The 23549-nt window shown below is 42.5% G+C and overlaps 2 protein-coding genes and 1 long non-coding RNA gene across 7 annotated transcripts in view; 2 read left to right on the top strand and 1 right to left on the bottom strand.

Annotated features, from left to right (window-relative positions):
- Positions 1-23549, bottom strand: part of LOC134634075 (zinc finger protein 729-like) — a 219534-nt gene that overhangs the window by 68711 nt on the left and 127274 nt on the right. The window lies entirely within an intron of this gene.
- LOC134634076 (zinc finger protein 208-like) overlaps positions 1-23549 on the top strand; it is a 144860-nt gene that overhangs the window by 14278 nt on the left and 107033 nt on the right. The window lies entirely within an intron of this gene.
- Positions 1591-11413, top strand: LOC134634080 (uncharacterized). Of its 2 annotated transcripts, none has more exons than XR_010094811.1 (3): positions 1591-1680; positions 7376-7481; positions 10597-11413. It is a non-coding gene; the product is annotated as an uncharacterized LOC134634080 (long non-coding RNA). The 2 variants fall into 2 exon arrangements; XR_010094810.1 differs by lacking the exon at positions 10597-11413 and adding an exon at positions 9026-9508.

The following is a 23549-nucleotide window of genomic DNA, read 5'->3' as shown; positions in this document are numbered from 1 at the left end:
GATTTGACCTGTTATACAAGGAATCACCATAGCTGATAAGGAGCTCATCATCAGCCAGCTAGCTAATGACACCACACTCTTCTTGAAGAATGCAAATCAAATCTGTCCAGCCCTGAGTGTTATTAGAGATTTCTCTGAGGCATCTGATTTATGTCTAAATCTAAAAAAATATGAATTACTAGTAATTAAAGGCTGCACTGCAAATACTATCTGTAACATTTCTGTTAAACAAGAAGTCACATACCCAGGACTGTTAATATCCAAAGACCAAATGTCAAGATGCTCGTCAAACTTCACTCCGATTATACAAAACACATGAAAAAAGTTCAACCAGTGGCTGCAAAGGGATTTATCTCTGAAAGGTAGAGTGTTAATTACTAAAGCTGAAGGGATATCCCGACTGGCACATGCTGCTCTCTCCTTACATCTGGATGAGAAAATTAGTAAAGACATTGACCGCATGCTCTTTAATTTATATGGAAAAACCATAACAACAGAGATATTTTATTTCAAAATAAAACACTTTTCCTGGAAACTTGGGTCCAAAATGGGATCCTATTGGTGGCTCAGCTGGTTAATAAAGAGGGAGTACTACTTACTTACAATGAATTCCTTACACTATATAATTTTCCCATCAGTGTTTGGGAATTCTCAGTGGTGCTTGGTGTCATACCCTCAGGTACTTTAATTTTATATAAAAACACTGACAGTTCAATATCTACCTCAGTCACTCTCCCTGATCCAGCTGAGTCAGCAGTGGGAAAAATCTGCTTTTCACAGGAACTTGGTAACAGCAATAAGAGAATACGTAGTTTATTCCAAGAAGATATCGTGTCTCTCCCATATATATAATATCTTACTGGAACCGACATGTTCCAGATATCACCTGGAAGACAGTCTGGATGATCCCATAAATATCTAATTGTAAACAAGGTGAATGAATTCTCATATAAAGTTCTTCATAAATGTTACCCAGCCAGTCACTATATGGTAACATTTAAAAGAGACATAAATACTAATTGAACTTTCTGTGGGGATCATCCAGAAACTGTGGCACATCTTTTTTGGTACTGTTCCTCTACACAGAGATTCTGGAAGGAATTTAGCAGTTTTGTTAATGTCCATGTTTCAAGGGAGTTTTCTTAATTATGGGAAAATGTTTTATTCTGTTTCTTTAAGTTCCCCAGGAAGAATGATAAATTGTTTTTTATAATACATTTCTTAATACGTTTAGCTAAATTTTCTCTCCATAAATGTAAGTTTATTAATAAAACACCATATTTCTGCGTTTTTATAAGGATATGGAATTGTACATATAAGAATTGTACATATAATCAATATCAGACTCAACCAACAAAAAGCCTCTCAGAACAATATATATATGTTGATTTTTACGCGTACTCATAGGATAATTTTCTTTACCCCTGGTTTTGTATGTTCATGTTCTGTTCTTTCATAAACTTCATCTGTTTGTATGTTCTACACTCATTGTGTTTCAATAAAGTTCAATAAAAAAAAAAAAAGTATGTTCTAAATGAAGCTTCAGACGTCACTAATCACGTGGCTCTGGCCAAACGAATCAAGCCTCGACACAGTGCTTCTGAAGCAGCGTGTTGATCTTTGACAAACGCACCGGAGCGTCAGCTTCAAGCGGACCATCAGTACCTCTCACATCTAAAGGTAAGTGCCAAGGTAACTTTGAACTGAGTTCAGTCAATCTCGAGTTTTTCAAAGTTTTCTGAATGAAGTTTTCTGTTGCTCTCTGTGAGAGAAGACCGTTAAAGGCGAGGCTCTCCAGAGTGTAGCAAAACAGGAAACCACAGCTGTGTGTGTGTAAGTGTGCAAACGAATAGATTAGAAGTGCAAGTGAGCCACGAGTATAGAAAGGTCAAGTTTCGTGAGTTGTTTTTCTCACCACTGATCACGCGCTCAACACTCTACATATACTTGCATCACACACGCGCTCTCAAGCATCAGTATTGTACAATTCTGGGCGTCACGTGAGTTGCAGGTGTCACCTTATAACGGAAATCTCCATTGTTCTGTAGCAGTGGTTCTCAAATGTTTCACAATGAGTTTCACCCTTACGAGCGACATCAAAGCGCAGTAGTATAGGCCTATTTAACACCACATACACATGAAGACGTTTCACCTCTTATCCGAGAAGCTTCTTCCGTTTTAAGGGTCAAATGGTGGAGAGTCCCAGATTTAAATGTATTTCAAGCTACTTAAAGAAGTCCAGACGCTTTTCTTTCCAAGCTCCTTAGACTATGATGACCTGGATGACTGAGAACCTTCACAGACACCACATATACATATTTGCCAACATTCAAAAGGGCACTCTGTGTGTGTGTGTGTGTGTGTGTGTGTGTGTGTGTGTGTGTGTGTGTGTGTGTTTGTTTGTTTGTTTGTTTGTACACGTGGCCCGGGTCCTTCGAAAGTCAGGTAGTCTGGAAGTGAGCGATTGTGAAGTTGGACGGTCTAGCCTTCAGAATTACGTCACGAGCTCTCTCATTGGAGTGAAACTCTGCCGTCTGCTCCCTGCTATCTTAAATATAACCGGATACTGGCGTAAATTCTTGACCATCTCACACTTTTGTTTAATCAGTTTTCTGTTTGACGTCTTTTCAGCTGTGTGAAAACCCCGGAGGAACCCTCCCGAGGGAATAATAATGTTTTATTTAATCTAATCTAATAACTTTGATCTCAGTCTAACCGATTTACTCAGGAACAAACAAAACACTGAAAAGATCCAAACAATAATATTGTTAAGTTGTCTAAGTGACGTATATATCATGTTTAACCTGAGTAGCAAACGATGATGCCAGGAGTTCGCTGTTCTCGCCGTCTCAGATATTTGAAGTTTACACAGCTACATTCTGACCTGAAAATATTTCAATAGTTTATTTTGCAACCCAGAAAGAGTAATAAGAGTAATATTAAAACTAAGTTGCTACCGCCATTGTTGGAAACTGGAATTAGCTGGGCCACGCTAGGAATTCTTTGATATGATTTTTCTTTTTTTTTTTTTTCTTTTTTTTTTTTTTTTTTTAAACCTGTCCCGTTTGGTTCTTTTGCCATCAGAATTATTGTCTAAAGGCGAAGAAAGATGCCCAACGGATTTACTTTACCAAATGGACCATCCCAGCCTTGCCGTAATGGTCCATTTGATTTACCTTTTATTGTTTATTTTATTTTATTTTATTTTTTTACTTGCTAGATACGGGACAGGGGAAAAGAAAAGGGAGAAAGAAAGAGGGGGGAAAAAACAAAACAAACAAAAAAAAAAAAAACAGCGGAGAACAGGGACGGGGATAAAGGGCAAAAAACAAAAACCAACAAAATAAGCAGACAAAAAATACATATATCGATCACCTGGATCACCTGTTGAGAAAGAAAAAAGAAAACAAGCAGAAGAAAACGAGAGTAATAGAATAAACAACATCACAATGATATATGGGAATATAACACTACATACTTAATATTAAACATTATTGTGCAGCACGTAAGATCGACAGCGCACAGTGTGCTTTGAGGTAGGAGCCAAAAAGGGTGTAGTTTGTGTGTGTGATCACCTGTGTGTACACCTGTGAGCATGAGCGCGCTTGTATTTAAAAGGTTCCTTAATGTAATGATCTGCTAGAGGGTGTGGGGGGCCACAGTCCCATCCTCCAGGGCATGAAGCAGGTATGGAGGAGATCAAAACTCCAGACATCCAGAGGCCCCCAGAACACAAGAGACCAAGGAAGACCAACAGAGGGGCAGCCGCGCCACTGTCCCAGAAAGAGCTGAGGAGAGTCCCAGATGAGGGATCACTTAGCAGCCGCGGAGCAGAAGCCAGGGGGGGTTGCAGTGACGTGCCCGTGAGCTCCGCCGGCAGCCAGCTGTGCCTGAGTGACCGAGCCCCAGGCCGAGAGGCCGAGGGCACCCCACCCCCGAAGTGGCCCGAGCGAGCACCAGGTTCCAGGCCCCGATAAGCAGCCACCAAGGAGTGAGCCGGTGTGTACCCGGACGCCCACCCCCGGACACAAAGTACCACCAACGCATCGATGTCTGAGGGCGTCTGCCACCGGCAGGGGAAGTGGTGGGGGGAGATAGGCCTCCAAACCTTGGAGGCCTATCTTGATATGATTTTTCAATTTTGTTGTCTGGGTGGAAAATCGGGAGAAATTTGGGAGAATGGTGGTTCCAGGAGATTTTCGGGAGGGGCAATGAAATTCTGGATTCTCCCAGAAAAATTGGGAGGGTTGGCGTAGTCCAATGTTTTCCTCTTAGCCATTTTTGGGTTTTAGCTGTGTATTTTGGGTCATTGTCTTGTTGTAAGACCCATGACCTGCGACTGAGACCAATCTTTCTGACACTGGCCGGCACATTTCTCTCTAGAATCCGTTGATAGTCTTGAGATTTCATTGTACCCTGCACAGATTCAAGACACCCTGTGCCAGATGCAGCAAAGCAGCCCCAGAACATAACCGGGCCTCCCCCTATGTTTCACAGTTGGGACAATGTTCTTTTCTTGATATGCTTCATTTTTCCATCTGTGAACATGGGGCTGATGTGCCTTGGCAAAAAGTTCAATTTTTGTGTCATCTGTCCACACAACATTCTCCCAGAAGCTTTGTGGCTTGTCAACACGTAGTTTGGCATATTCCAGTCTGGATTTTTTTGTGATATGTTTTTATCAGTGGTGTCCTCCTTAGTCGTCTCCCATGTAGCCCACTTTGGCTGAAACAACGACGGCTCGTGCGATCTGACACTGATGTTCCTTGAGCATGAACTTCGGCTTGGATCTCTTCAGAAGTCTTTCTGGGCTCTTTTGTTACCATTCCGATTATCCGTCTCTTTGATCTGTCATCAATTTTCCTCCTGCGGCCACATCCAGGGAGGTTGGCTACAGTTCCATGGATCTGAAATTTCTGAATAACATGTGCAACTGTAGTCACAGGAACATCTAGCTGCTTGGAGATGGTCTTATAGCCTTTAACTTTAACATGCTTGTCTATGATTTTCTTTCTGATCTCCTGAAACAACTCTTTCCTTTGCTTCCTCTGGTCCATGTTGAGTGTGGTACTCACCATGTCACCAAACAACACCTGGAGTTTTATATATAGGCCCACTGACTGATTGCAAGATTGTAGACACCTATGATGCTGATTAGTGGACACACCTTGGATTAACATGTCGCTTTGGTCACATTTTCTAGGGGTACCATCATTTTAGTCCAGAGATGTTTCATCCATTTATTATTTAAAGAATTCAGTTGAAGCATGGTTCAAAAGCAATGTCTGACTTTCATTGGTTAAGATTTATAGAATTTTATTTATTATTACTTTTGTCAGATTAAAGTTATTTCTGTAACCATTGTGAGTTCTTCTTTCATTGACTGAAGGGTACCAACAATTTTGTCCACGTCTACGGCGCTACTCCCTCGGACCGAGAAACTCCTCTCTCTCTCTCTCTTGGGCCTGGGTGATGGTATTGCTCTTGAGCTCGTGTAGAGCACACTGTCCTTGCTAGGGACGGATGACGGCGGATTCCTCTTCACTCAAGTCTTCCTCCTACCGTTGGCTTCGCCAATTCACTGTTGCTGACTGCAAAGGATTACTACTCACTTGCAGAAGCGGCCGTGACCACTGGCAATAAGGAAAGGCTGCTCTTTATAGAGGACTCATGCTCGGGGAGACGTTTTCTGGTCCACCCTCTCTCCCAGAAGAGCCCCGGGAACGCTTGTGTCGTCTTTGCATACCTCCACAATTACATATTGTTTAGTCTTTAAAAAAAAATTGAGATTTTCCGTGTACCACCAGAGAGAGACTAAGTACCACTAGTGGTATGTGTACCACAGTTTGAGAACCACTGTGCTAAACCATGCTGTGAAACTCCTGGGGACCACCCCTTAAGGGTGAGATTAAAAGTATATGTGTATGACTGAGGGACTGCCCCTCAGATCTGCTCTGGGAGAAACATAGGAATGTAGAAGAGGTGAAGGGAGTGTGTGTTTTTAAAAAACAAAAAAAATAGCATGTTGGCGGTAGGGGTGCAACAGTACTTGTATCGATATTGAACCATTCGATACAGTGCTTTCGTTTCGGAACGCATATGTATCGAACAATATAAAATTTTATGTAATGTTTTATCAACTTTTGTTCCGACAATGCTGTCTGTGTTGAGCGCTCAGTGGATCTGTGTTCAACTACTCCGCCTAGGCTGCACTGTCGAGTGCAGATCCACTGAGCGCAGCGCAAGCTAGCAAGACAGAAGCTAAGCTCGTTGCAACATGGCAACTGCCTCAACGCTACCCGAAATTGAACCTCCCCCACCCTCATTCAGATCTGGCGTTTGGAACTGTCTTGATTTTCATGTGAAGCCTGACCCTGATGGTAAGCGTGTCATGGACGAAAGTAAAACAGTATGTCGGATGTGGCACGCAATGCTCAATTGGTGGGAACTAGTGCGTTAGTGCAGTTAGCTTGTTAACGTTTTGACACCGTCCAGCCCCACGCACGGGGCGATCCGCGGTAACTCGTTAACGGAGATTTGCGGCATTATGGCGTTAATGTCATTTTAACGAGATTAACGCTGACAGCACTAGTGGGAACACAACGAATATGACTGCACATTTACGCCGACATCATCCTAGTGCAAAGACAAGTGGAAGCAGACAAAAACAACAAGCACGCATGCTACAAACTTTACAGAGTCATTTAGACAGCCGTTAGCACATGATTCTCCTTATGGGGACGTGATATGTTTAATATGCTGCTGAGAATATACCCCAGAAGAAGCATATAGTATAGCTTTTATTTGGGAAAGAGCCATTTCTCTGTAATAAACTCTCTTTTCCAAAGATGAGTGATTTCTCTATCAGATAGATTTATTTATTTTTTGTTGTTTCAGCAACATTAAATTTAAAAACTGTACTTTTGAGTTTTTAATAAATGACAAATTAAAAAGGAATGAACATTTTTGTCTCTATAAAAATATTGAACTGTGACACCAAAGTATCGAACCGAACTGAACTGTGAATTTTGTGTATCGTTGTACCCCTAGTTGGAGGTAAAAGTGCTACAATGAAAAACATTTCAAGAAAATGTAAAAGAAATGTATTCCAGGATCAAACACAGCTGTTGTTGTCTTATCGATACAAATCGTTGTGTCGGCCCACTGGGCATTTGATTCTAATAACAGGCCTCAGTCTCTCCTGCTACTGGTCTGCCATACTGCTAAATTTGGTATCGGTGCTCAAACCTTTTGTGTCTGTTTGCCCACCTCGGGAAGCAAAAATTTGTTGTTTTTTGTTGTCAGATGAACATATGAGACACTTTGACTCTTCAGTGCAGTGTGGAGCCTAACAAAGATCTGTTTTGTGTCCCAGCTGATCAGCAGGAGGAGAAGAGTCTGACGGAGCAGCAGAGGAACATTTTCAGCTACTTGGATTCAGCTCAGCCACTACAGAGAAAACAATGAGCTCAACACAGAAGGTGACAGACAGAGCAGGGCGATATGACCAAAAATATTTATCACCATATACATTTGAAAATTTGCGATAACGATATAGCTGACGATATAATTGACACTAGACAAAATACTTTACAACTACATAACTTTATTAGTGCAAAAAAACCCAAAAAACAATGTATTTTCACCTAAAGAAGCTGTTTTTATGTGTATTAAAGTTATATAAAAATATTAACAGTGCAAATGCAAATTCCTCAGAGCAAATGTTGGCCAATTTCCACTGGAAATGCCTTTTGGTTAAACTCTCAGCAAGCAATTTGCATTTGCACTGTTAAACAGTGTCGACCAATCAAAAAATGATACGGCAACATGTGGTATTTGGTTGTTGGGAAGAGAGAGAGTAAGTGAGCGAAAAAGAGAGAGAGTTTTGATGCGTGAGAGATTTGTGACGTTTCTCCTGTTTGGAGTCTCAAGTTAGTGTGTTGTCTTGTGTAGTTAGTGTGTAGTGTAGTCGTTTTGTTTTGTGTGTCAGTTCTACTAGTGAACGTCACAGTTGCTGCAAAAAAGCCACCAAAGGCAGATTGCAGTGTAAACGCTGAGTGACACACCTGCTGTCAGACCTGCAGGATTGATCCCTGCGCGGTTCTCATCTGTTGTAGTGGACACAAACTATTTTTTGGAGTTGTATAAATAATTTGTGTGCCTTCTTATTTGATGCAGAACACCTGATTGCTCTGTAAATAGTTTTGAATGGTTATATAAGAAAAACGTCTGAGCCTTGGCTGCATTTTTAGGTAAATAGTACCATATAACTTTGTTCTTTGCAAAACTTGTTCATATTTTTTTTAAAAAAATGTACAATTTCTATTTGCATTTCAAGTTATGAAAATGATTCCTTAAACATGCTTGTGGTTTTTACAGTCAAAAATATCACTTTCTACTCGTATTTTAAATTTTGTCTGAATTTAGATAAATTGTGCTGACACATTATGTCAAAATTAGTAAATAACAGATTGGCAAGATAAACAGTTTTTAAAGGCGAAATATAGAGGCCAAATCAAAAGTAGTCAAAAACGGCCAATTATATCCTGGACTACAGAGGGTTAGCGGTTAAAAGCAAAGTTGTCACCAAGTACTGTTTATATTTGTGTGTATTGCTGCAGCTTTTTTGAGTATTAATTTTGTGCCTTTGGGTGAAATAATGGTAATATGAGTGATCCATATGGTCACAAAGAATAGCCACTTGTTTCTGTGCTACCAAAGTTCCCCGGCTTTCATTCAAAATGTGTTTATCGCCACCTACACATTAAACTACTTAAACAGTCAGTGCTGTTCTCCATGCCTGTCTGACTTGATGTTATTAGCACAAACACTTTAAAGGATTTATTTAGGACTTCGGCAATAATACAGACAACAATGTAGTTAGCAAAAAAACAGTTTTTATTGGGAAATAACTTAAAAAAACAAACAAACATCTGTCTCCTATTTTTTGTCACACAGGAAAGAAGCATCAATAGCTGATGAGAAGACTTATTTCTTTATTTTTTGTTTTTGTTTTTTTCAACAGGAGAAGAATATCGCTAACAAATTGATATATCCACATTTTCATCCATCCATCCATTCACTGCCGCTTATCCTTTTCAGGGTGGCGGGGGGCGCTGGAGCCTATCCCAGCTTTCATAGGGCGAGAGGCGAGGTACACCCTGGACAGGTCGCCAGTCTGTCGCAGGGCTAACACACAGGGACAGACAACCATTCACACTCACATTCACTTGCACATTCACACCTAGTGGCAATTTGGATTTTCCAATTAACCTATCCCCACAAGCTTCATGTCTTTGGACGGTGGGAGGAAGCCGGAGTACCCGGAGGGAACTCACGCAAACACGGGGAGAACATGCAAACTCCACATTTTTAAGTGAAATGTGCATTTTGAGTTTATACACTATGTATATAAGGTGACCGTTTCCTTTTGCAGTATTTTTGTGTGGTGCGTTTTTCTATGTCCTAACAAAAGGGGAGCAAAGGAGTCTTTTCATATGGTCTTACTGACGTGATGCAAATTGAAACATGCATTCTTCTTTTTCTTTTTTTTGGGGGGGGGGGGGGGGGGGGGGGGTGCTGGTTAATCTTAAAAAGGGACCTTGAAAGTCATTAATGCACTAGTAATATCTCATCTGGAGTATTGTTCAATCATTTGGTCAGCAGCTAATAAGACAGATCTTAACAGACTTCAGTTAGTCCAGAATAAGACGTCCAGATTAGTGTTAAGATGTTCATACTACACTAATACTGATAAAATGCATAATCAACTTTCTTAGCTTCCTGTACAGACTAAAATATTCTGTGGCTTACTTGTAGTTATAAAGAAAACAATTCTGTTAAACACACCACATTTTTTTTCTGCTCAGCTGCAGTATCCAGATGAAATACATAATCATATTACACAGTTTTCAACAAACTGCAATTTAGTAAATGCTCGAGTTAAAAGTAACTTTTTGTAAAACTGTTAAATTTAGAGCAACTTTTTAGTGGAATAAATTGCCTTATAAAATTAGAGAATTAGCAACTATTCAAAACTTCAATGAACACTAAAAAAGTCGATTTATAGAGTTTTTAGTTGTTTTGCTTGTTATTGTAAGAGAATATTTGTTTTTGAAATTTGTGTAATGTGCCTCAATGTTATTGATATTGTTATTATACTATTATTATTGATTGCTCATATTTTAATAATTGTGAAACTTTTCCTTTTGAATAAAGAAATAGACAAAAATAATTCATGACTGTTTAAACACTAAAATCATGCCCATCCCTCCTGATTGTATGTACACACACACACTTTTATATTATTTTATAATTTATATTATTTTGTTGTTTCCTATTACATATTTCTATCATTTTTGTAGATTTATATATAATCATTTACTGATAAGAAATCCTATGTTTGTTTATTTGTTTATAGGTTGGATGTAATGTGTTAGAACTACCAGCAGGTGGGGATAAGAGACCTTTAAGGTGTTTGGTGCCACACTCCACCTTCAGGTTTAAAACTAGTGTTAATGGAGGGAGTTTGAAGGTTGAGTTTGTTCCACGACTGCATTTCACTCACTGCCTCTGTTTGTATCTCTGTCACTGCAGGACCAACATGGAGCGAGAAGTCAGCGCTCTCAGGAGGCCGACAAACCTCACAGAAGAAAGAGAGAGAAAACATACACCTGTGACGAGTGTGGGAAGGATTTTACTGGGAAGGCTGAACTAAAACGTCATCAGGTTATCCACACTGGAGAGAGACCGTTCAGCTGTGACTTGTGTGGAAAGTCTTTTTCCTGGAAGCGTTCCCTAAAAAGACACCAACTCATCCACAGTGGAGTTAAAGCGTACAGCTGTGATCAGTGTGGCAGAGCTTTTACTCACAGTAGCAGCTTACAGAAGCATCTAGTTACCCACTCTGGAATTAAGGCATACAGCTGTGATGAGTGTGGGAAGGATTTTACTGGGAAGGCTTCCCTAAAAGAGCACCAACTCATCCACAGTGGAGTTAAAGCGTACAGCTGTGATCAGTGTGGCAGAGCTTTTACTCAAAGTAACCACTTACAGAATCATCTAGTTACCCACTCTGGAATTAAGGCATACAGCTGTGACATCTGTGGAAAAACTTTCAGCCAGAGAGGTACCCGAAATACACACCTACGCATTCACACCAGACATGATGTGTACTGCTGTGAACAGTGTGGCAAATACTTTGCTACAGACACACAGTTACAACAACACATGTTTACCCACACTGAGGGACGACCTTATAAATGTGACCTGTGTGAGAAGACTTTTAAATCTCCACATCACCTGAGACGACACCAACAGATCCACACCAGAAAGAGACTCTACAAGTGCAGTTACTGTGAGGTTTGTATTTATATTGTTATCTTGTCATTTTAGCCTGACTGTTTGGAACAACTCTGCTCATTAAACTGTGTTAGAATGTTAGCAATTCTACTGCATGGAAAAGCAGCTCTTAGGCTACGTTCACGCTGCAGGTCTTAATGCTCAATTCCGATTTTTCGATCAAATCCGATTTTTTTTTTGTCTGCTTCTTCACACTACAAATAAAATGCGACAGCAAACGCGCTCTAGTGTGAACGCTCAAAGCGTCCCACGTGCGCAAAAGAAGACGTCACACACAACGCGCTCTGTTTAGAACCAGACCAAACAATATTGTTTGAGTGATGGCCCTTAATATAAAGACTTCGGACTTTACGTTTTCCAATTTTTGCTTTAAGTTATTTTGTTATTTACATAATAATGTAAATAACCTAATAATGATCCTTACTGCTGTTTTAGAGGAGCGGTGCTTCAATGGATAGTTGCAGATTTCTGTCAGAATCTACAGATTATACAGTACAAATAAAATGTTCACGATTCTCCAACGTGGTCTTCCCAACAGTTTCACTAACATCTACACTGGATGGCCAGGAAGCGTTCGCGATGTCGTCTCGGGCGCTTCTCCGGCGCTGATAATTGGCGTCTGTCTTGTGTCAGTGACGTAAAAGACGGATTTAATGCGACTTGACTGTTCACACAGCAGTCGCTTTCTAAAACATCGGATATGTATCGGATTCAGTATCACATACGAAAGTGACCCAGATCGGATTTGAAAATATCGGATTTCGTTCACACTGTCATACCATGATCGGAATGGGTCGCATAGGGTCAAAAATATCAGATTTGATGCGCTTTCGCCTGCAATGTGAACGTAGCCTTATTGATTATTCAGATTTTCATTTCAGTTATGATTTTAGTATTACTGTAGTATTATGGTGGTAGTATTGTAGTTATTGCAGCCCAGTAAACTGAGTGTGTTAACTGAAACAGTAACATGTAATTGGACGTCTGCAGAGATGCTCTTTATTTCAGGCGACGTTCAGGATAAAAATGTTGAAGGACTGACTTACACTGTCTTTGTGTCTTTGTTTAGAAGCAGAGCGACACAGATGGATCCAGTTCTCAACCCTGTCATCACTGTGGTGGTGGGAAAGACTTTCGTTGTGACCTTTGTGGAAAAACTTTCAGTTGGCAAGTTACCCTAAAAAGACATCAACGTAGACACACTGGAGACAAACTGAAATACTGCAAAGAATGTGGGAGAAGCTTCACCACATCAAGTGACTTAAAGCAACATGAACTGATTCACAGTGGGGTTAAAAAGCACCTCTGTGATCAGTGTGGGTCATCCTTCATTAGTGCATGGAAGCTTAAAACACACAAACGAGTCCACACAGGAGAGAAACCATACAAGTGCAGACACTGTGACAAAAGCTTCTCATGTTCAAGTAGTCGTAACAAGCATGAACGTACACACATGGAAGGAAACTACAGCTGTGACCAGTGTGACAAGAGCTTCAGGAATCTCTGTTCATACTCCAAACACAAACGATCCCACGTTACTAATAAACTGTTTCACTGTTACCAATGTGCCCAAACATTCACCTCATTGTCTGCTCTGTGCAAACATCAGCGTGATCACTCAGGGCTGAAATCACTCCCATCACTGGATCACAGTGAATCTGAAGAGACAGAAAGATCCTCTGGTTTCAGTGTCAGTTCAAAAAGCTTGAGATCAGGCTCCACAGAGTTCAGATAGAATCATTTAAACTTGTGTTGAACTGAACTGGTTGCTGGGCTGAACTTCTACATAATACAGATTTACATGGGATCTTATTTTCTGTTGTTTTACTGAGTCAGTTTTGTCCTTTTTTCTCTGTACTAGTTATGCTTGTCTGTAAATAATTGAAACTCAGTCAAATAGTTCATTGTTCTCCAGCAAAACGTTTTGGAAACTCATGTTTAACCTTTAAAACTCTGACATGTTTTAGCACACAAGGCTTCATCGGGGAGTTCACTCATGATTGGACCATGAGAATAAAGGTTTTTAGTTCTTTCAAAGAGAGTCTTGGAGCTGTTTGATGTTTTTGTTTTTTCTGAAACCACCTGAAAGAAAAACTATTTTTCTTGCTTTATGTAGTGTGAAAGTTTTTAATGTTTCTTTCATCTGTGATGTTCTTGAATGTGTTCACATGAAGATGGTACAAATAAACTGTCCTTTTAGCTTTAGCTCCTAATTTATTCATTATTTATGGATGTAGCACAGCAGCAGTTTCTTGATTAACACTAGATTTACTAAACCTGCGCAAATTTGCGTAACTTCCCTAAACCCAACACCTCCTAGAATTACTGTTTTTTTGTTTTGTTTTTTTCTTTTGCAAGTCCCGAGGTTTTCTGCAGGGACACCGGCCCTCGTGGACTGAGATTACCCACCCCTAATCTAGACCAAGAAGATAACCAAAAATACAAAATCAAACCAAGACATGAAAACTCAAAATACTGTGTCAAACTGACCCAGAACCATGACACTCTTTGGGTAAAAATTAAGCCAACATCCAAGTGTCAAAGGTCGGTTCTTAAAACAAGTCAGTCTCTGAAGCTTATTTGTCTCACAGATGCTAATTCGGTGACTGCAGGAACGTGTAAGTAATGTTTTGGGACTGTGCCCCTGTCTGATCTTAAAAAAAAAGTAACTTTGTTTTTACATTACAGCAACATTGAGGAAACATTTAACGGCTGATCATGGAGCAGGATGAAGGTCAAAGGGAAAGTCCCTGGGACGCTTCCAGTTATGCTTCCATCCGGCGTAGTCATCTGACCGGTCCGTGCTATATCGCCCCTCCTGAGCCAGAGTGGTATAACGTTTTGTAGAAAAGTTTGATCGATTCGCTCTCTCTCTCACTCTCTCACTCTTACAAAATAATAAGTTCTCTGGGTTTTTTTCTCATATGTTTATGGTACCCGACGAAGGAAGCATTGACCGGGATGAACCAACGGTCATCTGACTCCTTCTTGTTGTGTGTAAAACAAGACCATTTTCTTTTAGGGTTTCTGTCTATTTTCTGTTAACGGGAAAACCCGTTGTAAAAGTAGCTATAAAATGAAGAAAAACTCTTTACTTTGGTATGAGTGGCTGCACAAAACCAAAATACCTCATCGGGGTGTTTTAATAAAATTATTTAGTTCTGAATTTATTTCTGAATTCTGAGTTCTGAATATGTGCGCGGTGCTTTTTTTTTTCACCAAGGGTTATTTTACACATACAAGGAGTCGAGGCCTGCATGAAATTCTTTGCTAGGTTACAAACATTAAGAAATACTAATATCGATTAGAGGGGTTGTTGACGCCTTCTTGACCCGCGGTGTGTGCAAAATAAGACCGTTGTAAAAGTAGCTCAAAAAATGAAGAAAAACTCTTTACTTTTGGTCTGATAAGGAGTGGCTGCACCAAACCAAAATACCTCATCGAGGTGTTTTAATAAATTATTTGGGATAGAGTTCTGAACATGTGAGCTGCGCTTTTTTCACTAAGGGATATTTTTTTACACATACGAGGAGACGAGTGGGCGGCCAGTAGGTTAATATAAGAAAGTAAAATACATCCGCTATTGTAAAAAGAAATGGCTCTCTATAAGCAATAGAAAGTCCTTCTTTTCATTACAAGCGTTGGTGTAGCATGCCTCCACCCGGCTCTATAAATATAAATGCAATCCGTTACTAGTCAGATAATCTTAAAGGTTTTTATTTTTTTTGCGCCTGTAATAAGATTAACATAAGAAAGCAAAATAAAGCCGCTATTGAAGAAAGAAATAGCTCTTTACCGAGAAAAAGGTTATCAAGATCATTGTCATAGTACTGAAACATTTAAACAGAATTCAAACTATGAGTTTGTCTGTGAAAAACTAACTGTCTCGATCATTCTGTCTCTATACAGCATGCGCTCCGATCTCTGCTGACTCATCAGAAATCTGCTGCGTCACCCCCCTGAACTTTTCCTCCCCCCTCCTTTTTTCCCACCGGATGCAATTAGTCACACATATGGAATCGATTAGACACTTCGGGAGTACTTCCGGTAAGGTCAAAAGGTCAAGGCTAGGGCCATCAATCAAACTGATGACACATGTTGTAGGGTTATGTTTTTTTTTTCTATAAAAAAAATGTTATGTGTTTGTAGACTTTCTGCCCAGTTAGACCCATTTAGCAGAAGTCAGCCTGTTTAAGGCTCTGATGACTATTCTGTATGACTTAAAGCAGTTATGACATGGTCTGATTTTCTCACCCAATAAAGGAATATTTAATATATCAGTCTACTCTCCAAACAATTATCACAGCTCGTACATTTGCTTTTTACACATAATGTAAGCATTGAGCCAAATGTAATAATGCCAACATATTAAACGAACAATATTTGTCTCTTATATATAATACATCTATATATACACTGTCAAAGATACTTGTCTTTGAGTGAAGGTTTAAGGTGATAGGAAATATAAATAACTGCAACTTGAATCTTTACTGAAGCTCGGTATTTCACACAGAGTTCAAACTCACTGCTATAATCACTAATAATGATTAATATAATAACTATAATATTGGCCATTTTATATTTACATTACCAAAGTGAGATGAACAACATTAGTTAATTGTTATTTACTAGCTAATCTTAACCCTCTCAGGCTCAAATTAAGTTTTTGTTGCTAATGCACAACCAAGTCCTGCAGTGGTACTTGTTCTGAGTAATAAAAAACCCATAAAATATGTATGTGGGGTAATCAGGTTGTTAGTTTTTAACTGTTGCAAATCGGCAACGCCTGCCTCGATATGGTTAAAATGACTGTTAAGTACAGAAATGAAGCCCAATTAAATCACACAGCGCTCATGTAGAAACAAATGAACAAAATATGTTCTCCTTCATTTCTGTCAAACAAAGCTGTATGAAATGTTTCCAGCTGTTAGTATCATGGTTGCTAGGCAACCTGGGCAGCGCGACGGAGGCTAGATGTCCCATTTCACGAGCCTACAAGCCTCGCACTTCCGACCTTAGCGATCTTTGAGTACGCGGCCCTTGAGGACCGTTAAGGCTGCGTACTTTAAGGCTGCAGACCCTGAATTGGGATACAACCCTGGTCTGATTGGGGAGGGGACCAGAGAAAACTACAGAGTCCGACATTGTTTTGGCAAAATTACACACTGATTCAATATTGATTTTAGTGACCTCCGATTGGCGTAACCAGGTGTTGATTGATTGATTGATTGATTGATTGATAATACTTTATTCATCCCAAGGGAAATTGGGTTAAAGCTGCTGTAGAATGACCACTCGGTAGCTTTCTTATGATCCTGCTTTATTGAACATATATCCAGCACTGGTTATTACAGCACAACAGCGGGTGCGGCAGCTAGGAGTAGAACTGCACATAGACAGCCCTGCCGCCAAGCATGTAGTGGTGGCGTAAAGCCGCAACGCCCAACTGCTCAACACAGGCAGCCCAGTATATGACATCTCCCCCCCTTTTCATGTTATTTCCAATAACAAACCCCAAGTAGAACGGCAACGACACAATGATAACATGTGACACTATAATAGCCTCTGGGCGGTTCTCTTAAGGACCCGGGCACAATTGGCTTACTGTCGGCCTTGAAGGGCAGTGTCCACAGAACAGGACTTATTAAACATGTTAAACCTTTAAGGTAATTATCTCAACCAGGTAACAGCAGCATTGGTTGCAGCTCAAAACATAAGTGCAAAACAGCAACAATACAACATTCCCACTCCCCAGTCCTTCCTTCCCTCCCATTACCCCAGTGTCTACAGATCCAGCCTCTTGACTGGCTTGCGTATCCAGCCGCACCTCGTGCGTACCTGGTCTGGGATGTCTGCGTGAGTGGGTTCAAGCGTTGGGGCCGGACTAGGGGCCAAGGGTGGGGTCTCTGGAGTAGAGACACCAGCGCACTGAGATGGCAGCTCCTCAGTGTCCACAGTGGGTGGTGGAAGGGGTTGTGGCATAGCCCGTGGAGATGGTTCGAGGAGGAGATGGCGGCGGTTCCGTCGCAGCACTGCACCATGGGGTGTGGCAACGACATAGGACCTCGGAGTGACGCTCTCCTTGGAGACGACGGCCGGTGTTGCCCAGGCCTTCTCCTGGTCCAGCTTAGTCAGGACAGCATCCCCTGGATGAAGTCGAGGTAGGGGCTTAGTACCATGGCAGTGGTCGTAGTAGAATGCCTGCTTGGCCTTCTGACCAGTATCCCTTCGTTTAACCTCTCTTTTGTTGGGCCATTTAGGTTGAAGATTCTTCTCCAAGGTAGGCAGGGTAGTCCTGATCTTCCTCCCCATAATAAGTTCCGCTGGGCTGAAGCCTGTAGTGGCACAGGGAGTAGACCTATAGCACATTAGTGCCATTAGTGGGTCATCATGCCGGAGGATTTTCTTTGCAGTCTGTACTGCCCTCTCCGCGTGACCATTTCCCTGTGGGTGGTGGGGACTAGACGTTATGTGGGCGAAATCCATCTCCCTCGCAAAGGCCTGGAACTCAGAGCTGGAGAACTGAGGGCCATTGTCACTCACCACCTCGTCAGGGATCCCAAACCTAGCAAAGGTCGACTTCAGTTTCTGAACAACCTGGCCACTGGTTGTGGACGGTAGGTGCAGTATTTCCAGAAAACGTGAGTAGTAGTCCGACACAACAAGGTAATTATTCCGGTTGTGTTCACAGAGATCCAGGGCTATCCTTTGCCATGGACGATCTGGCAAAGGTGTGGAGATGAGCGGCTCCCTTGTCTGTGTTGGCCTCTGTGCCAGACAGGTGTGGCACTGCAGCACTGCATTCTTTAGCTCAGTGGAGAGCCCCGGCCACCACACAGATGAATTAGCCCTATCCCTGCACTTGGTGAGGCCTTGGTGCCCTTCATGTAGTTTGTGTAGAATGGCTGTTCTCTGTGACTTTGGAATGACAATCCTGCAGCCTCGTATTACCAGGCCGTCAGCCTCTGATAGCTCGTTCTTCACTTTCATGTACGCTTTAATGTTCAGTGGCACACTAGCTCCATATGCAGGCCAACCCCTGCGTATGTACGTGATGACAGTCTGTAGTTCAACATCCGTTGCAGTGTCTGCTTTAATGCTTTCCATTCGGCTTGGGGACGCTGGAATGCCCTGTAACACGGTGGCTATGTAGCAGTCCACTTCACTGTGAGTGCTAGTGTCATCCTCAGCCCGAGTCTGTGGACTTCGTGACAGCGTATCGGCGATGACAAGCGTTTTGCCAGGGACATAGACGGCCTCCGGCTTGTACCTCATGAGCCGCATCAGGAGGCGTTGACACCTCAATGGAACATTGTCAAGGTCCCGGCTGTTGACCAGGGGCACCAAAGGTCTATGGTCGGTCTCAAGCCTGAAGCGATCTAAGCCACATAGATACTTATCAAACTTCTCGCAGGCCCAAACGCTCGCCAAACACTCCTTTTCGATTTGTGCGTAGCGTGTTTCAGCCTCCGTGAGGCGTCTAGAGCAGTAGGCAACAGGTTTCCACTCTGCGCCATGAAGCTGAAGCAGCACAGCCCCAAGCCCGTAGCTACTGGCGTCGGCAGATACGGCTGTGAGTCTGTTGACGTCATAGAAGGCAAGAACAGGTGCTGATGTAAGCGCTCTCTTAATGTTCTCGAAGGCTGCCTGCTGTGGGTGGCCCCAGGTCCAACTGTTTTTGCTTTTAAGCAACTCATACAATGGCTGGCATACCGTGGCAAGAGCAGGAATATATCTGCCCAGGTAATTAACCATTCCTAGGATCCGTTTAAGCTCTTGCACGTTTTCTGGTGACGGCAGCTGAAGAATGGCGTTCACTTTCTCAGGGTCTGGCCTGACCCCAGAATAGTCGATCAGGTGCCCTAGGAAGCGAAGCTGGCTCTGTCTGAAGGAGCACTTCTCTCGGTTGAGCTTCAATCCGGCTAACTCAATGCGCTGCAGCACCTTCTCAAGTCGGGTGTCGTGTTGTTCCATGGTGGCCCCATAGACCAGGATGTCATCCATAAAGACCTCCACACCTTCGAGCCCCTCTAAGGTCTCCAACATCTTTCGCTGAAAGATCTCTGGTGCACTTGTTATCCCAAAGGGCAGCCTCTTAAAGCAATACCTGCCAAATGGCGTGATGAATGTCGTTAGTTTGCAACTCTCGTGGTGCAACGGGATCTGCCAAAATCCACTAGCTGCATCCAACGAGGAGAAGACCGTTGCCCCACTCAACCTGGACATGGTTTCCTCAGGGGTAGGCAAGATATAGCGCTCTCTTTTGACAGACTTATTCAGTTTTGTCAGATCGACGCAGATCCTGGCCCTTGCTGTGTTCTTCTTCAAGACAGGCACCATTGGGGCACACCATTCGGTAGGTTGGGTCACCCTCTCAATGACACCATGGTTCTCCATTCTTTGTAGTTCCTCCTTCACTTTCTGCAGCATGGGGAAAGGCACACGGCGTGCCGTATGCACCGCGTATGGCACAGCATCGTCTCTTAACTGAATTTTGACTGGCTCAGTTTTTAGTGTTCCGTGTTCACCATAAAGTGGTTGGTTCCTGGTGGCAGTGAGCGTTGCTTCATCAATTCTTCCCACCAGGTTCATCTGCACTGACAAGGAGCAGCTGAGAAGGTTGTTAACTCTGCGTTCACGAACCACATACACCTTGGATGGGTAGTCTTTGCCTTTATAGCTTATTATGGCCTTGAAGTAGCCGAGACATAACAACTCTCCTCCGGGGCTATCTAGAGGGAGATTAGAAGGCTCTAGTGTTCTCTTATGAGCAAGTGTGTGGAACGTGTCTTCGTTTATGATAGTGACATCCGCTCCTGTGTCAATCTTAAATTCTATTGGGGCAGAGTCTAGCAGTAACTGCACAGTCCATGCTTCGCTATTTCCTTTTGCATTACGCACTGAGCCCAGAAAGTATGAGGCCTGCTCGCTTTTCTCTGTCTCTGTTACCTCATTCACTGATCTGGTGTTACGACACACCCTAGCCCAGTGTCCCATTTTTCGGCAGCCATGGCAAACAGATTTTGCTGCTGGGCACCTTTCATCCCTGGCATGCTGTGTCAGTCAATGCTTTTCCGTTCATCCCGTACCTCCTGTACTGAGCCTCCCGCATCTCCCTGCAAGCTGACCTGCGCTGCGACCTCCTCTGACTGTCTGACGATCTGGGTCGTTTGCGCCAACGTGAGGTCCTTCATCAGCTGCAGCCTGCGGGAGAGGTCCTTGTCTCGTATCCCGACCACAATACGGTCGCGGATATTTTCCTCTTTACATGCACCAAACTCACAGTGCTCTGAGAGGTCATACAGGGCTCGGATAAAACTCTCCGCCGTTTCGCCTGGCCGCTGGACACGCTGGTGAAAACATGCTCTCTCATGTATAATGTTCCTCTGCGGGAAAAAATACTCGTCGAACTTCCTCATTACGACGGCGAAGTCGTCACGACTTTCATCAGCGGCGAAGGTGAGTGACTTGTAAATGTTCTCCGCTTCATTGCCCATCGCGTAGATTAGGCAGCTCACCTGTACTTGTCCTTCGTCTTTGTGGAGTTTCGTTGCGATCCTGTAGCGCTCGAAACGCTGTTTCCAGTCGGGCCATTCCGTCGGCTTATCGAAGGGGAAGCCTGTCGGGGGATTAAACTTAGCCATTCTGTTGTTTTCTCCCTTATGGCGTTATTCCGGCGATGGTCCGGGTCACTTCTGACACCATGTAGAATGACCACTCGGTAGCTTTCTTATGATCCTGCTTTATTGAACATATATCCAGCACTGGTTATTACAGCACAACAGCGGGTGCGGCAGCTAGGAGTAGAACTGCACATAGACAGCCCTGCCGCCAAGCATGTAGTGGTGGCGTAAAGCCGCAACGCCCAACTGCTCAACACAGGCAGCCCAGTATATGACAGCTGCCAGCTGCCGACCATACATACATTACACACAAACATCACATGGGGAAGACAGGTCAGAGGGGTATAACATGGAAAATGCACAACATGAGGAAAGATAAGGAGAAAAAAATAACTCCCCCCAGACTGAGCTCCAACAGGGAGATCAGTTTGAGAACAGAAAAAAACACCTCTGCACATAGCACATGAAAAAACTCTTAATACACCATAGAAACACATGACAAGCAACAGGGATGGGTAAAGGGTGAGAGACAGCCAGTGTATACAGTACATCCGGGCAGGCAGCCTATGCGCTGGTCTCCTTGATCCACCGTCAGCATCGGAAGGGAATAAGCGTTGAAGGCGTTTGGAGGGGGAGAGGGGATGAGTGTACATCTGCATGTGTATATATGTGTGTGTGTGTCCAGAGTTCAGCTGAGACAGTGTCCTTCGCCCTGCCAGGCTAAGTAAACAGTCTTCCAGCCAACCCAGGTGGCCTTGCATAGAATAGGAAGAACAGTCTAAAAAAAACCAATATCAGGGTGTTTTTGTTCAGCTCCAGCATTAAGACCGCAGCTGGCGCCAAAGGTGTATCCGCATGAAGTGATGGTGGTTTTTACTTTAGTGTGAACAACTCATGAGAATTTCAAAGCTGTTCTTTAACACTCCGACACTGATCTCTCAATCTCCCGTTGGAGAGCCGTGAGCTTCTCCATGATGTTATCAAACTTACGCTCCGTGATGTTGTCATTCTTGTGCTCAAAAAGCTGATTCTGAGAACTCATGACCGCAGTGAGCTTCCCTAAGATATGATCCAATTTGCGCTCAGAGGTGTTATTCCGAGCGAGCCCCTCCAGATGTAATCCAGTTTGCATTCAGAGGTCTTGTTCTGAGTATTCATGGCAGCCGTAAGCTTCTCCAAGAACTTATCCGTGCTGCACTCAATGAGCCCATTTTGAGAAACTCACACCTTGTCCCACCGTTTCAAACCCATCTGGCAGCCTTGTGGGGGTTCAGCCGCCGGAGGTACAGCCGAGTCCCGGCTGAAGACTAGAGGTGTCCGCAAGTTTGCCTTGGCTGCACCTGATTTGTGGAGTAACCTCCCCATTGCCACCTTCGAGTCCAAATCCATTCAATCTTTCAAATCGCGGTTAAAAACCTATTTATTTAACCTCGCCTTTTCTACCAGTTAATGCTTGTTTGTTAGTTAGTTTAGTGCTTGTTGCTACCTTCATTCTATTCTTAACCCCTTTTAATTATTTTACATTTTTCTTGACTCTTTTATATTTTACACACAATGTTCTAATATGCTTTTATATGTATTTCTGTGTTTTTCATGCCATTAACCTGCTAGCATATTTGGTACTTTGCCATGGCCTTCGTCTTTCTCTTTTACTTACATCTGACCCTCTCACATGTTCAGCACTTTGGTATACCACTGGTTTTTAAATGTGCTATATAAATAAAGTCTATTGTTGTTGTTGTTGTTAGTAGGACAGAGATCAAGAGTATAATACGGCACAAAATGAAGGAAAGGTGGCAAAAGCAATGAGAGGAAGAGAGGAAAGGACGATGGTTTTACAAAGTCCAAAGGAAAATGAGAAGCACAGGAAGCAACAGGAGATAGGAGACGGTTATAGCTCGACTTAGATTCGGGCACACTGGTTTGAATGGCAAATTAGTTTTAAAAGGGAAACACTGTACAGGGGAGTGTGAGTGCAGTAGAGAACAGGCAACAATAGAACAAGTTTTATTGCACTGTCAGTAGTATGATGCTGAAAGACGACAACTGATCAAAAAGCTTGACGATGTGAAAATGAAAGTGGACTTGGTTGTTTTATTTTGCAAGAACTCGGGCCATATTTGGGGTTTTAAGGCAGAGTCATTTGTTTGGGGAGATTTTTTTTATTTTGTCATTTCGGTCCACACTCCACACCAGTTGGTGGCGCTAATGCACCATTTTTCTTTTTGCCAACCACTAATAAACCCTATAAAGAAGACGACGAAGAAGAAAAAACCCCAAAAAGAAGAAGAAACCACATAGTTCCCGTTTCATTCATGTGTGTTTCTCATTTTTCCCCCTTTCACTAGTGATGGCCAAATGAAGCTTTCTGAAGAATTGAAGCTTGTATTGAAAAAGGGTTCATTACTCGAAGCTTTTCAACAGTCCTGTCTGGTGACATCTGGTGGGCAAAAATATGAAGAGCAGCTTGAATCTACAACAAACTGAAACGAACTGCTCGATAATGACAGCCAACTCTACAGAGTGGAGTTTACATTCCTGTCTGATATTGGGTCACCGTTGTGT

This window comes from Pelmatolapia mariae, linkage group LG9, assembly GCF_036321145.2.
Source record: "Pelmatolapia mariae isolate MD_Pm_ZW linkage group LG9, Pm_UMD_F_2, whole genome shotgun sequence".
Classification (NCBI taxonomy): domain Eukaryota; kingdom Metazoa; phylum Chordata; class Actinopteri; order Cichliformes; family Cichlidae; genus Pelmatolapia; species Pelmatolapia mariae.
The sequence above is the reverse complement of the archived record's forward strand: the minus strand, read 5'-3'. Positions and strand labels throughout refer to the sequence as shown.